We start from the raw sequence: 13,329 nt of genomic DNA, 5'->3' as shown, positions 1-13,329 counted from the left end.
CATTAAAAAGATATTTAAAAATGGGGCCACTGGTTGGATTAAATAGTTTAACTACCTTAAAATAACTACTTTAAAATTACTTTCTTTATCTGATATTACTTTCAGTAAACCCTTAATGTTATTTTATGTGTTGCTGTCTTAAAATGTCTCCTTGAAGGTATTATTTGGCAGTGCTCCATTTCTTTTAGTGGGATTTATTTTCCAGTTTATGATCAGGATCCAAAGAAACTTGTAACTAATTCCATAATCCTAAAAGTGTGTATGTAACCTGGGAGGGTTTTCTCACTTTGTTTTGGCCAGCAGTTCCCCACAAGATCTTTCATGGAAAGCTGCTTTAGTGTGTGCACTGTGCTCCATCCAGGTTAAAACTAAAACAGCAGCACCAGCAGTAGCAACAATCACGCAACTGGGTTCAGTTTGCTTGGGTGCAACTGAAGTAACTTTTGGATCCAGGCCAACCTGCTGAAGGGCAAGATGTCAAGCAATTATTAATCAAATGTCTCAGCTCTCTCTCTCTCTCTCTCATATCAGCTAGCTTTTAACACATAGGATGGCAGTACTTCACTACATTAATATAGCAGTTATTACTAAACATGTCTAAAGTGTGCCTCTCCAAAGTAGGTTCAGCACCATGAATATCTCCTTTGAAGCATCCAATAAAACCCAGAGCAGATTTGCTGCATCTCTTATAAGCAAGCCACTACATGGGAGGCTGATGGTGAATACTCTGGGAATGGCTCCTGTTCCTTAGTTCCATCTACAGGAGACCCATTGAAGCAATGGGATTTACTTAGGGCCAGTACAGACAGTCCAAAATAAAGCTGCTTCTGGTCACTTTGGAGTTACACTGTTTAAATATCCTAAGGATTGGAGCACAGCTTTGGCTCAGCTTCTGGTCTCTTAAGATGTGAGTGTCATTTAAACAGCATACCTCCAAAGTGACACAAAGCAGTTTTATTTTGGCCTGTCTGTTCAGGCCCCTAGTTGATTCAGTGGGGCTGCTTTAGTATGAACTAACCAATAAGATTCAAGTTAACATCTGATTCTACACTGTTCATGCCTGTTCTACACCCTACACCAGTTCTCATATGTTATGTTAAAGGTTGCACTGACACTTATGTGCAAGCAGGCACAAACATAACCCTAGAGCCCCTGCCACACTCTCATTTCTCAGGGAAGTTTGGTCCTAGGCGGGCTAGACTGAAAATATTGTCGCTCTCTACTCTTAAGGAAAGTGCTCCAGTTTTAGAGAAGCCCTGTAAAAGTCATTGTCATAAACATGCTTACTCTCTGGGTCTCACTGAACTCAGTGAAACTTACTTGCTTGGAGAAAACATGCTCAGAATCTAGATATCATCCAAAGGTGTCTGTCCTTGGAATATCTACCCTGAAGTAAAGCCTACTGGTTTTGATGGAATTTACTCTCATGTTTCTGAGGACAGGAGTCAGGCCAGTTGTCCTATAAAATTGGCCCTACAGATATTTTGGACGTCAAGAAGGTCCAGGCAGCTTGGCCAATGCTCAGGGAAGTCCAAAATATTTGGAGACTAGATTTTGAGAAGCTCTGTTTTGGGCCACAAGCCTTTGAAAACTCTCTGAAATCTATGCCAGAGGTCACACTAGTTTTCATGGAGCTGGGCTGCATCCTTTGTCTAGGAAGCAGTTTTTCTGAAGTGATGAGTGGAGCAATTCCAACATGGATGCCACACATATTGTGACCCAGGGCTGGGCAGAAACACAAGAGCCACAATCCAAGAGTCACAAAACAGAGATACCTTTATTAGCTCAAACAAAATGTGCAAAATATATGGTGCAAACCTTCAAAGCTTCACTGGCTTCTTCATCAGGCAGTTCACACAGGAAGAAGAAAACTATGATGATGTTAGAGTCACAGGCCTAGATGTCAAGATGTTGTTGTCATTGTTCTCAGTTAAGATGGTATGGATATTCATATAGGCAGAGGCCATTCCTCCCCTTTGGCTATGTGGGCTCTAGGAATAAAATTTAAATTCCATTAGCAGCACAAAAAAGGTACTTCCTTTACAGCACTGTAAAAATATAATAATAATAATAATAATAATAATAATAATAATAATAATAATAATCCGGTCTGTATGGCCAACAGGGCCACCCCTGGATACACAATCCAAGAGAAAGTCATTGTAATCAATGGCCTTGTCTATTAAGCTGTTGTTAAATTGGATCCAGATGGAGAGAGAAACAAGGTACCAATTTCCATGGGACTTCTCTTAGTATGTCTAAAGTCCAAAACACACTGCAGAAATAATCCTGTTTGAGAGTGCTTTAACTGCCCTGGCTCAGTGCTAGGGAATTCTGGGAGCTGTAGTTTTGTGAGACATTTAGCCTTCTCTGTCAGAGAGATCTGGTGCCACAATTGACTACAGTTCCTAGGATTCCCTAGCACTGAGGCAGGGCAGTCAAAGCAATCTCAAACTGGATTATTTCTGCAGTGTGTTTTGGACCTAAGTTTGGATTTAGCTGGTGATAGAGATGATGATCACTGAAAGAAATAGAGGCCAGGTTACACTTTCTTTCAGGTGAATTGCTTTTGGATCCAGCTGTTAGTGTATATACCATCATCAATAAATTATGGAGTGGCATATTCGATGTTCTAAATCCTCTAGGCCAGACCTCCTGTTTTTGTTTTTTTACAAGAACACCAGATTCCACCAAGAGAAGATAGGTGCAAAATAAATACACTTAGAATTAAATAATTTTGAGCCCAGTAACTTGTTTTGAGGACTGCTGACCAGAGCAGAGGGCACAGCCTTTGAGCCTCAACACACACACACACACACACACACACACACTCAGAGAGAGAGAGAGAGAGAGAGAGAGAGAGCAATTTCACCAGCCCAATTTTAGGCTTAGATGTAAGAAGGGCAGGGGTTTATTCTGTTGTAGCTAATGACTTAGAAATCCTTGGTAAATGACTGCAAAGCACTGAAGAGATCTAATAGGGCAAGATCCCCAGTGGTATAGCTATGAGTGGGGCAAAAAATGGAGCCATATTGACCCCAATAAGAAATCTTTCCCCCAGGGAAATTTTCCCTCAGTCCCAAGATTTCTAGCATTACAGAGAAAGAGAAAGAGACTGAAAATCGTTCACACCTAGAATTCTCATGTTTGCTGTGTTCACATTTCCTTGGCAATTTTGCCAGCCCCCTTTCTTTGTATACTCAAGTGAAGTTTTAAGTTACTACCACGCTAGAGATTTGGTGACTGAAGAAAAAATTGCATGGGGGGGGGGGGGGAATTCTTGGTTGTGAAGGAATTGTCCTCATTTTGCCCTAAACCCCCTCAGCTACAACCCTGAAGATCTCAGACCTGCTTCGTACCCACCCTTGCTGCACCAGCCTCTTAAGAGGAGAACAGTGGAGGCTGGCAGGCCTAGCTGTCCTTATCTTGATAGGCACCCATTTGCAGAAGCCATGAGAACTGGGAAAGTTCTTGTAGGCTTTTAAGCAGGAAGACGCCTCCTTCCTTCCGACATAAGCACCCTTGGCAGCAATAAAACATTTCTCTTTCCACGAGGTCGATGGCACTATTTTTATCCTGGATATGTTGACACTCTTCGCCTTGCCTCTCCTCTCCACATGTTGGCTTGTCTTCCCTTGAAGAACCGCCAAGGCTGGTGGAGTCCCAAAGCAAATAGGTGTCTGGGGGAGGGAAAAGAAGGAATCCCATCCATGTAAACGAGGAACCATCCCCTCCTTTCATAGAGGGCAGTGTGTGGGGCTGTATGTTTGTTAGACTACCAACCACCAAAGCGCCAGGGTTGATAAAGGTTTGGGACCTAAGCGATGATGGTGAGGCTTTTCCCAGGTCTTTTGATGAAACGGTTCCTCTTGTCACCATCCCTACCGGTTTTATCTCGGTGTTGGTGATTGTGAGGAGGCAAAAGGCAGAGGAAGCCAGAACAAAAATCTCCCTGTGTTGGGATGGACCTTCACAGAGAAGGGGCTTCTTAACGGAGCGCCTCCAATAGCTGTCAAACCTTCCCCCCATTTCTTTTATTTTCTTTCTCTTCTTTTTTTTTGGGGGGGGGATGTCTGTGTGCCTGTATGTGAGGTGGAGGAGGAGGAGGAAGAGGAGGAGGAGGAGGAGGTGGTAGTAGTAGTGGAGGAGCAGGAGGAGCAGGAGCAGGAGAAGCAGGAGAGGGTTAAATGTAACCATGTAGACCTAAACCATCTTGCTAGGGAAGAGTCACAGCAGACAGCCTCTCAAAGTGCAAGGAAGATGATAAGAATAGATTTTTCTCCAAGTCCTGACCACGTGATGGGCGAAATAATTAATTCAGCGCGTCCCTTAAGAAACACGGAGTCGTCATTAATCTGCCAAGCAAAGGACTCTATCAGACTTGAAAACTGAAGAGATCCCAAGAATATAATATACAAAGGGGAGCAGGCTCTTTCTATGCACACCTAGAGCTTTGGCTACAACCGAAAAAAAGAGGGGGGAAGAGGCAAAAATTACCAATAATAAAAGGAAGGAAGGAAAGAAAGAAAGAAAGAAAGAAAGAAAGAAGGAAAGCAAGAAAGCGGAGCTTGGTAGGTACACATTTTCTTTCTTTCCTTTTATATTTCGCTATCCTTAATGAACTTAGCTGTCAAATGGTTGACAAATTAGGGGTCCTTCTCCTCCTGATTTGCAACCCTGCCAGAGCCAGAAGCTGTTCTAGGCGTGTGTGTGTGTGTGTGTGTGTGTGTGTGTAGACGAAGGAAGGGGGGCAGGGGGAGGAGAACCCCAATGTTTACTCTTTATGATGGGAGAGGATGGAGGTCCCTCTCCAAGAAGGGGTCCTTCTGGGTTCCGCGGTGGCAGACTGAGCCCGGGAAGAAGGCTGGTCCCTCCCAAAACTGCTTGTGTGGGGGAACGGGAGAAGATTTACTGGTTGTTTATATCTTACTGGGAACAATGCTAGCTGTCACGGCATCTGCTGCCCATTCTTAAATGGTGAGAAAAGGCCCTGAACTCTGCTTTTCAAACCAGGGTCGTAATTTCTTCTTCTTCTTCTTCTTCTTCTTCTTCTTCTTCTTCTTCTTCTTCTTCTTCTTCTTCTTCCTCCTCCTCCTCCTCCTCCTCCTCCTCCTCCTCCTCCTCCTCCTCCTTCTCAGAATAGAAGGCTATAAAACGGACCTGAGATTTTACCCAAGACAGGCTTTAACCCGCAGATAATGAATTCTTAGGGTCCGTGTCTTCGCCCGTCCCTCTCGACCCTACTAAGGAGATAATAGTGCCTTGGTGTCCTTACACAAAGGCGTGGCGATTGCCGATGTATGATTTTGGAATATATTTGTGGAGAGGTTTTGATGCTCTGAAATAATTTCGGGGGGGGGGGGGGGGGAGAGAAATACCTGAGAAAGGGACGGTCCCAGTGGAGTCGGTGTCTCCATTCTGTAGAAGATGCAGAGGGACTTTCCCCCCTTGTAATGTTATTTCTCCTCCTTTCTTTTCTTTTCTGTCTCTTTTCCTTGAAACTCTGGAATTTGGAATTGTAATGATCATTTAATAATGTTTATACGTGTGTATGCACAGATAGATGGGCAGGAAAGCCAATACGCAAGTGTACACGGACATGCGTGGGTATCGCACACCTAGGAGGGTTTTAACTCTCTTCTTTGGGGACGTGTGTGTCTGGTATTCAAGCAGGGTAGTCTTTATGAAGGCTTAGTCGGAAACCTTTCTTTTTTTTTTTTTAAAAAAAAAAAGGTAAATAAATATATAAATAAATATGCGCAGGTCGTTCTTTTTTATTACTTCCGTTGTGTGTCAGGATAGAGACGGAGTTTCCTGCTCTGTGAATTATACATTCAAACAATAACACATTCATTCAGAGATGACAAATGCTTGTGGTTCGGGATAAGGACTAAGAAATAGAGCTGGGTTTCTACGATTTGTGTACGTTGACCAGAACCCGCCTCTAAGAAGAGTGTTGTTGATATATATATATATATATATATATATATATATATATATATATATTTCTGGGGGACCCTGACCCAAAACAAGAGAAAGGAGAGGGGGGGGGAGAGAAAGAGAGAGAGAGCGAGAGAGAAGAAAGAAATTCGGAACCTAAGCGGAAACGTCCCTTTAATGATAACGCTGATTCCTAGTGTATCGCCCCGAATATTTTATCAGTTTGACAATTGCTGGGTTTGTTGTTATAAATCATCGTAAGTAATTCCTGGAAGGGTGTGAGGTCGATCCGTGTGTGTGTGTGTGTGTGTGTGTTTGTGTGTGATGGAGGCGTGGGGTGTGGAAGGGGGAGAAAGAGAGGGAAGGCGGCCCGGCTAGGATTGTAAATCTTTCCGTTTTATTGCTCTCTGAACATATGCTGAGAGGAAGAGAGCCTTAGATCCTTGACGGAAGCCCAGGATTTCGGCCAAACTGGGCTTCTCACTCCCGCTCTCTCTGCCCAGCCCTCCTTCACACTTCATTCACTCATTCATTCTCAATATTTTTCCCTCCTGAATTTGGGCTTGAGTCCCTTTGCTTGCTTTCTTGCTTGTTTTAAATGCACACATTTATAGGTAGTTTAAATGTGCGAGGCCCTTGTTTATTACTTCTCCTCCTGCGAGATCTTGACTTTCTTTCTAGAAGGCGGTCTTCTTTCTCCTTTCATCGGTTGTAGGCTCTTCTCCAAAGAAAGAAGAAACGCTATGTATGGCTTTGTATCCCCACTATGCGCCCCAATGTTAAATTTTATACAGATCCCACCTTCCCTTTCATGCAGGAAAGGCTTTGGCTGACATGTTCAAGAAATTGCTATGGATAAGAGGATTCCCAGCGCTATCCATCCCCTTGTAATGGGTGGAAGGGGTTCAGTGGGACACGATCCCACTGAACACTTTGATTTTGGAGTAAACTTAGCACTCAGAGGGGTTCAGTCCCCCCTAGGCATCCATAAGACAGAGGCTACATACAGAAGATCTTGAAATAAAATCCTTGAAATAAATAAAATAAAAAGAGTTGGATCTCGGGGGTTTAAGTTACAAATAAATAAATTAATAAATAATTTAAAATGTGTAATTTAAAAAGGACCCCCCCTCCCTTTCTGCGTGCTGAATTTCCATTACTGGATTCCAGTCTTTCTTTTCCCAGATTCTTTTCTTCTTTAAGCCCCCCCAAAAAAGAGACTGATTTACAAAATCAGGTGAAAGCAGAGTAATTTAGATAAATGCAACCCCACCTTTAAGGGTGAACATTGTAAGGCAATATATTACTGTCAGTCCCCTTCCTTTGGGTGGTAATGAAATTTCAGGAGAGTCTTGATTAGGCCAGGGCACTTCTCCAGATCCGGTTCCTTTGGAGGCATCAGACAAAAGAGCCGAAGCAATAATAATAATAATAATAATAATAATAATAATAATTAGCTCTGAGCCGAATTTGACCCGCTTGGGATATATTTGTTCGGGCCACCGACTCAGCGCCATTATATGCCCAAAGAGAGGATGGTTTGCATACAGACAGGCAAACTGACCCGGTGATAGGAAACTCAAGTCTTCCATTTGCCTTGTAATCCCGTATTGTCCGAACTCAACTTGACCCAATTCGCTTTCTTTTTCTTTCTTTTTCTTTTTATATTTCTTTAGACCCAATTTGTTTTCCCTTGCACACTCACCTCTCTGCCCAACATCTATTGAAGAGCAGAATTGTTTCCTTGCTGCAAGGCTGAAATGGACAGCAGCCACCCCGTTACGCAAAGGGTCCAAAATCGAGACTTCATTCCCTTTTCTCCCTTCCTTCGTGGTGAAGCTTTAAAGTCATAATTTGTGTTGAACGGGGGGGGGGGTCTTCTCAGCCATAACTATTAATATGAGGAACACTGACCCACCCCAATTTGTTCAACTCGGATTATTATTATTAACCTATAGTGATTCTTGGGCTACATTTATTGGGAAGGTTTAATTGGTCCCCAGTCGCTGCACCCTCCTCACCTCCACCATCAACGACCCCATCCTATGAAGCTCTGGACCGAGATGATAGAGTCAACTGGACCCCTGAGGAGACCTAAGGGGCCCTAGAGCCCTCCCGAGCTGCTGCGATGCCCCCTTGGCACTGGACTATGAATGGAGACCTTTGATGGACTGGGCTCTGTGGCCATGTTCTGCCCCTCACCCGCCCCATATGAAGGGCTGAGGGTGCTTGTGGCCCTGGGCTAGCCTTCCTTACTCCAAAGGCTTCTACATGGAGGATCCTGGGGGAGGATTTTAGGAAGGATAACCGGAGTGGAAGCTCCAGCCTTAATCAGAGCCATCTCCTCTCCCAGGATCACGTGAACAAATATGCTTGTATTTTAAGGCAGAGCTTGTTTTCCTTATTACAGAAGGCTTTCTCTGGTGCTCTTCCATATAGATACATATATATTCTGTGTTTCTTGATGGCAGGGAGTAGGACTGGATGGTCCTTGTGGTCTCTTCCAACTCTATGATTCTATATATATGTATATTATATATGAAATACAATTATGATGATGCCTACATGGCCTCGTCGCTTGTTCTTTACAATTAAGTAGCTAGCTGGAGCTCCCCTCCTCCAAGGGGGGGGGCTAATCTAAAGGATTTTTTTACATCACTATTACTGTTACTGAACCCAGCAAACCCAGAAACCCATTCGCCGGCTGTTATTGGAGCTCCAAGCCTTGGTCTTTATTCTGTCGGGAATACTGGTCTGTGGAAATGCCTGGGCAAAGCCGCAAGATCAGGTTTAGGAGCGTATTGTGTGCAGAACAAAGGAGGAAGGAGATGCCCTCCAAGCTGCAAACCCACCGTTTTTGACGGAGCAGGACGGTTTTTTAAGCATAAATAGGGATACAGGTAAGCATCTGCGGGGGCTGAAACAAAGATGGGATCTTGAATCTCACCTCCAGCCTAAACCTTTCAACCCCAGGATTATAATGGGAGAGGAAATGAATGCGCGGGGAACCTGAAGAGCAGAAAATATAGGTGCAGACAGTGTCTTTGTAGACTTCCTCAAAGGGTAAGATATTGGTGTTGTGTTGCTTGTTGTTGCCTTTCTTGTAATGGGGGTTTTCCACATTATTATTTTCCTTCCAAGGCTTGGGTAACACAGGGGTGGCTGGGGTGGGATGGATTGAGCAGGTCGCCCCTGAAAAGAAGAAAGACATACTTTTGTGTTCAAATACGGAAAATAGAAAGCCACTCTTTCGGATCGACCCCCCTCCCACTGAATTTTATGGCAAAACTCCTCCGAGTTTGGAGGGCTCTGCTCTCTTTGCCCTGGATGATCCGGCTGAGTTGCATACCCACTTGCAGTGCTATCGGAAACACACCCAGTGAAAATGGTGTCACTGCCTATTGTTTCTGGGCGACTCTCTCTGGAAACAGCCGTTTCCCCCCTTCTCTTTTATTTTGTGGTGTTTATTCTGCTCTGCCTCTGCCGCCTTCTCTGAATTATCCGCTCCCTCCCACGACAATAATAACAACAACAAATGCTGACAAAATACCTTGGTTTGTCCTACTGTATTTTTGTATGGATGTATCAAAAAGCGGCAGACTTGGCTAGGACCTATATATCTGGTTGCCTTTCCATAAAGAGGGGTTGTGGTCTAGCAAAGTCAAGCATACCGAAAGCCTTTTGTTTTGTTTTTTCGATGAGTGGACACTCTATTTACTCGGAAACAAGTCCCACTGAATTCACGGTGTAAGGATCTGAGTGAGATTTAGTTGGTTACTCCCTAATCCAAGCATTTAGGACGGCTTGCTTAATTCCCTGATAGACTGTGGCTGGTGACTCTTTAGGTGTCAGGTGCAGCAGTTTCCTAGTAGTAGCTTTTGCTTGGGTAGGCAGTTAAATGAAACCTATGTAGAATGAAGGGAGTTAAAATCCATTCCTATTTCCAATCCACTTTACTCGGGACCAAGCGTAGGCAGAGGTTTTCAGTGGATCCTACTGCTCTATAGGAAGTATTGTTGAACCCTGGTCATAGTTACTTAGAAGTAAAAAAGACTGAGTTTTAGGAAAAGGTAAGTCTCTCTCTAAGAGCGCTTAGTACGGTCGTGGTCATGTAGTCTGTCCTGCTATGCCTATTTACTCCAAAGTAAAAAACCCAAGAAATTAAATGGAGATTACTTCCTGGTAAACTCCGAGGGTCAGCGTGGTGTAGTAGTTTAAGCCACTGGGAGGCCAGGGTTCGAATCCTGGCTGGGCTAAAGACACCCACTGGGGTGACCTTGGACAAGTCACACTCTCTCAGCCTCAGAAGATGGCCATGGCAAATCCTTTCTAAGGAATTCTTGCCAAGCAAACCCCAGAATAGGCTGATCTTAGGGTCTCCATAAATCAAAAAAGGCTTGAAGGCACACCACCACAACAACAGACAACAAATTTCGTCTAGGTTTGGGTGCACATGGAGGGCTCTAGGGAGTTGGAGGAGATAAATCTATGGTCATATTTTATATAATGATACATAGGTGTGCGCGCACGCACACACACACCTATGGATATAGACAGAAAAGTCGCACATCAGTTTCCTTGTTTCTGATCACCCCAAAATACCACATCACCCCGTTATTCTACTATTTCAGGGCAGGAATGAAAAGAACTCGCGTTTTGGAATGAAAAGAAGTGGAGTTTTGTCTATTAGCCTTCTTCGGAGGAAACTTCTTAGCAAGGCGGCCTCCCGTTCTTCTCCTCGGCCCCCCTCCATCCTCAGCCACCCTTTCCCCCCCTTCAGCTCCGATGCCTCCAAGCTGCGGGGCTGACAAGTTAGTCAGCTGAATCCAATTACGGCAAGCGGCATTTCATTTCGTTACGCGACAGGAATCGCTCTGGCTTGGAACTTCACCGAATTTTTCCATCATCTCTCTCTCTCTCTCTCTGTCTGCCTTTCTCTCTTTACCTCGGGAATCTCCAAGATCGGCCCCGAGGACCCCTACCTGAGTCTATGGGGCAATTGCCCAGGTTGGGCCAGGGGCCCCAGGGATTTGGGATCAGGCCCAGGGAAAGAGGGACACCCAATGAGGAAGAAAAGCCCAAATCTGGACGACTTCCACATCCCAAACTCGGATCCTAGCCTCCCCCCTCCATCTTGTAAATATTGAATTTCGTTCACTTTTATTATTTCGTTTTGTCTTGGCTTTTTCTTCTTCTTTTCCCTCTCCCACTCCTTTTGCAAAGACAGCCACCCTGTTTCTAATCAGCGTTTCCTTCCCTTGCCTTATTGGTGCTGCAGACGGATCCAGAAGTCGATAATTAATTAGACACAAAATGAAAACTTACCCCGTTAATCAAGAGCCCGGTAACAATGACTGGCTTTCGCAAATAATGATCCTGCCGCTCAGGCGCTTCTGGGAGGCTGCCCATAAAAAGAAAATAAGGTGGGGGGGGGGGGGGGAAGCAGGCTGCCGTCTCCCCTTCCCCCAACTTTTCTTCTTAATACTGTATAAATAATGGCTTGTTTCTAATGGGCGCTGGGTTTGGTTTTTTTTAAAGGTGGGGAAACAGAGGAAAAAAAAAATAAACCCAAATGCATCTGAGGAAGTAGAGTTAAGTCTTGGAAAGCTCATGCTGCCAGCTTCTTTCTTTCAGTTAGTCTCAAAGGTGCTACAAGATCTCTCTACCTACTGATTCTACAGACTAGCACGGCTACATCTTTGAAATAAACCCAGTTAAAGTTGACGTGGGCCCAGGTGCATGTCTTAGGCATATAAGGCCTTTGGGTTAGGGTTAGGGTTAGCCATCTCTCCTTGGTCCCAACATCATTTTGCCCACCCGCCCAAAGGGAAAGCTGGCTCGGAAGAGGGAAGGAAGGCAAGGAGGGCAAGGAAGGAAGGCGAGCTTGCCTGGCAGCTGGGCTGGGGATAGGGAGAGCAGAGAAGGAAGCGGAGATCTCGTTTTCGTTGCCAACTCTTGGAGGGGCCTTCCGCTGGTTGTTCATTAAGTGGTGAGTTATGGCTGCGCGAGGCAAAGGTCATCGCAAAGGCTTAGGTTTCTTAGATATGCTCCTTTATAATGGCCTCGGCTTCATTGTGGGGGAGATTCCCCATCCCCCACAAGCCCAAACACCAGGCACACACTAGCTCTGCCCATACCTTCAAAAGTTCTTAGCTTGCAGATTCATATATTATAGAAGGAGATGTTTTTCTTCTTCTTCTGGGGAGTTGTACCAAATATGTCATCTCTCAAATTATTTAGATATGCCTGTGCCTCTCTCTATGTCTGCTCTCTCTCTGTCTCCTTCTCACTGAATCCTGCTCTTTCTGTCTCTCTCATGTGGAGAGATGTTGTAGTACCTTTGAAACTAACTGAAAGAAAGAAGTTGGCAGCATGAGCTTTCCTAGTCTTCAGTCTACTTCCTTAGATGCATTTGGGTTTCTCATGCACAACCATGCAAGCAGAGACAGCCAGGAACAGCTTGAGTGCCCTTTACCAGAGCAACAGCCGGCCTGTGAAACCCAAAGGAGGTCTGCTAAGATGATGGAAGGGGTGCAGTGGGCCATGGCAGGACTTTCCTTGGAGTGACCTGCCCAGGCCCTTCACCACAGCCAATGCATTATGGATGAGCCTCCGGTTATGGCGAGTAGGATGTGAGGGTCTTCCTTGCCCCTCTTAACACACATTGGTTGTGCCTCCAGTCTCAATTCTCCTCTTGGCCTTCAGGATCTGCCCTATGTATCCTGTAGCTTTAGAGTCAGCCAAATTACGCTTTTTGTGGGCATGGTGGATTGCAAAGTTACTGCTTCTCACTCCCTACCCCTCATTTTGGGTTTCCCCTCTATTTTCCACCCGACACAACAAAAGTGTCAGAGAAAAGCTACCCATACTCTGCAAAATCTTTAGTCTGCTTTAAAAATGTTGCTAGAGAAGAGGTGAGGGAGAGAATGATATCCAAGCCATCGAGGCTTTTGCAATGTGTAGGTTCCCCGAAGTGGGATTTTAGGAAGGCCTGAAATCACAAGAGTGCGAGGCGGATTGACAGACTAGTACATTTGTCCTGTTCAAAAGCCTGCCTCTGGCCCTCATGTTTTTGCTGTAATAGTTCGCAACACTCAAGCCTCTTATTTTCAGCAGGGAAAGAAATAAACTCTTCGATTTTTGTTTTTAGTCAAATAATGCCGCAATCTCTGGTTCATTTACCTAGGAGGGCGCCCTATTGAGTGTTATAAACGTGTGAGAGAATATCTATGCCCGATACAGATGCTGTTTCTGAAGGCCGCAGCCATTATTTCTGAAGTCCAGGGTACAAGTGTCGGGGAGATAAAAAAGGCAGAGGGCTTCTACTGAGTGTTCCCCCTTTGTTTCAGGTACACCTCGCCGTTTTCTCCCACGGAAGCTGAAGAACCC

At 44.8% G+C, this 13,329-nt stretch overlaps 1 long non-coding RNA gene across 1 annotated transcript in view; it reads left to right on the top strand.

Annotated features, from left to right (window-relative positions):
- The window catches only part of LOC149313721 (uncharacterized), a 44,348-nt gene extending 31,019 nt beyond the window's left edge, over positions 1 to 13,329 (top strand). Inside the window, exon 3 of the long non-coding RNA XR_016281088.1 lies at positions 13,290 to 13,329. This is a non-coding gene — a long non-coding RNA (uncharacterized LOC149313721). The remainder of the gene's footprint in view (positions 1 to 13,289) is intronic.

The sequence above is a fragment of the Sceloporus occidentalis genome, unplaced genomic scaffold (assembly GCF_023333645.1).
Source record: "Sceloporus occidentalis isolate IW3139 unplaced genomic scaffold, rSceOcc1.0.p SCAF_4, whole genome shotgun sequence".
In the NCBI taxonomy this organism is placed as follows: Eukaryota; Metazoa; Chordata; class Lepidosauria; order Squamata; family Phrynosomatidae; genus Sceloporus; species Sceloporus occidentalis.
Note: the sequence above shows the minus strand (reverse complement) of the source record. Positions and strands in the feature narration are given on the sequence as shown.